The sequence below is a fragment of the Nansenia antarctica genome (genome assembly GCF_963989245.1).
Source record: "Nansenia antarctica genome assembly, chromosome: 18".
Classification (NCBI taxonomy): Eukaryota; Metazoa; Chordata; class Actinopteri; order Argentiniformes; family Microstomatidae; genus Nansenia; species Nansenia antarctica.
The window spans coordinates 13,795,543-13,798,042 of record NC_137691.1 but is presented as its reverse complement, the minus strand read 5'-3'; the positions used below and the strand labels follow the sequence as shown (position 1 = coordinate 13,798,042).

The 2,500-nt window shown below is 51.8% G+C and overlaps 1 protein-coding gene across 2 annotated transcripts in view; it reads left to right on the top strand.

Moving 5' to 3' along the window:
- Positions 1 to 2,500, top strand: part of ephb2b (eph receptor B2b) — a gene marked incomplete at both ends in the record, with an annotated part of 167,951 nt that overhangs the window by 132,444 nt on the left and 33,007 nt on the right. The gene's annotated exons all lie outside the window — the stretch shown is intronic.

The window sequence follows — 2,500 nt, the reverse complement described above, 5'->3', positions numbered from 1 at the left end:
ATCTCTCTCTCTCTCTCTCTCTCTCTCTCTCTCTCTCTCTCTCTCTCTCTCTCTCTCTCTCTCTCTCTGTCTCTCTCTCTGTTTCTCTCTCTCTCTCTCCCTCCGTAACTATGGTAGCACTGCTGGATGTTTTGCACCGCATGGTAGACATTGTCTAGGGCCTCAATTATTCGGCCCAGAAAGCAGAAGAATTGATTTCCTCTTTAATTGTCTCCATGCGTCGCATCCCTTTGGCGTGCCGCACTGTTCTCCCTGAGCTGTGATGAGGCTGGGATGGGATGCGGCTGGGCAGAAACAGCAGGCTTTATCCATACTGTTACATGCATGTCATCCCCCCATCATCTTACTGAGAGGACAGACCCCCCCTCGCCCCTTCACAAAGCCCTCTGTCACTGGGCCTTAATGGACAGGACCGAGTGGCTGTGGAACTGGAAACCGTTCCCTTCTCTCCGTATGACGTTACGGCGGTCTATGTCACGAGCACGCCGCAGTGTTCTTGACGGTGGTGGTCGATTATTTTCACAAGATTTCGCGTTTGACATTTTTCTTGTCATTTAGCAGATGTCTACGTCTTATCCGGAGAGATTTACAATAAGCACGTTCACCTGCGAGTGACCGACTCAACGTTGCATCACAGCCATCGCAAGAAAGACTTTCTAGAAGGACGAGTGAGTGGTGGTGGCAGTCGTGTAGTGCTAGAGAAAGAGAAGAAAACAATTGCTACTGAGGGTTTTTTTTTCTCATAGATTTATTGCAAGTTCTTCAACGTCGTTAAGAAGGGACAGTCAAAGTAGAGCCCGGCAGTGTTGAATATACAGACCCATGAGCGGCACATCGGTACAATAACACCCTGAGAGGAGCGGGAGGTTGAATGAGAGAGTGTTTTGGGGTAAACATCATAGAATACCACATCCTTTGAGAGTAAATTATGAGAAATGCCTCTCGCAGCGTTTAATTGGAGTCGCTGTGAAAACTGAGGCTTTTGTTCAGAGAACAGCCTGGGTTTTTATTGTCGGTTATGATTCGAGTCGATGGTGTTGTAGGTTAATGAGGGCCTATGAGTGCAATAAAGCGTACTAATGAGACTAAGGTTCAACTCTCCCTATGCTGGGGCACAATAAGTCTACCCCCCCCCCCCCCAGACACACACACACACACACACACACACACATGCACACACACACACACGCCTTCTCTGGCTCCCCTGAACCCCCTGCCACCGCCTTCTCTTGGGTCCTGGCGGAAATTGGGGGGCTCTGCGCCCTCTCCACTGAAGTGCCCGTCACTTTGCATTAGAGAGCGAGGCTCTCCCGTCAGAGGGAGCCGTGAAAGGGACTGAACTCTGGCTTGCACCCCCGCCACCACACACACACACCCACACACACACCCACACACCCCACCACCCCCCCCACCCCACCCCCTGTGACCAGGCTCCGTCCTGGGACAGAGGCAGTGCAGTTCCCTGGTGCTGTGTTCCAGGGATGGGGTCAGTGGGACCAGGAGCCCGTAATTGCGTCTGGCTCGGGGAGGCTTGGAGGTTACATAAACATCATGTCACCCATAATTACCACAGGCGGCTCTGGGCCTCCCCTTTCCATTAGGGAGAGAGAGGGAGAGAGAGAGAGAGAGAGAGAGAGAGAGAGAGAGAGAGAGAGTGTGTGTGTGTAAGGGTGCCTTTGAGTGTATTTGTGTGTGTGTGTGTGTGTGTGTGTGTGTATGCGCGTGCATGCGTGCGTGTGTGTGCGTCCTTGCCTCTGAGTTGTTACCTCTAAGTGTGTGTGTGTGTGTGTGTGTGTGTGTGTGTGTGCGTGTGTGCACGCGCGTGTGTGTGCACGCACATTAATCAGCCACATTTGGAACCTCGCCGTGGGCTCGGGGGGGGGGGGGGGGGGGGCGGTGGGGGGGGGTTCGGTGAAAAGAAACAAATAAATAAGTCAATTGGAAGTGACCGGCGTGAAAGTGTTTTTCCCTCGTGTGAGCGGCTCCCGTCTTGGGCTCCGGTGGCTCTGGTCGACCAGAGGGGGAAATGAACACGGTGTGAGACCAGCGGGGGGAGAACCTCTCACTCACTGTCCCCAATCAAGGACATCACACCAACCCTGCTCAATTATGTTATTATTTGGTGGAAAGTGTTCCGATTTTTTTGAGTTAGGGTTAGCCCCCCATGAAGGAGAATCGAGTTCGGTCCTCTCTCTAAGAAACATTCAGAGGACACGTTAGACGCTAGGCTTTCTCTGCAGTTTAATTATCTTGCCACTAACAATGAAATAATGAACGAGAGAGCAGGGAGAAAGAGAGAAAGGAGGCGGTAGAGAGAGAGAGAGAGAGAGAGAGAGAGAGAGAGAAGAAGAAGTGATTTGATGTGGCCTTGAGGCGTCGAGAGTGAGGTGAGGTCGAGGAGAGACGGTGGAACAGGAAATGTTTTAGTGGGACACTGAGGTGTGATGATGTCATGATGAGTTAAGAGGACTGGAGAGAGAGAGAGAGAGAGAGAGAGAGA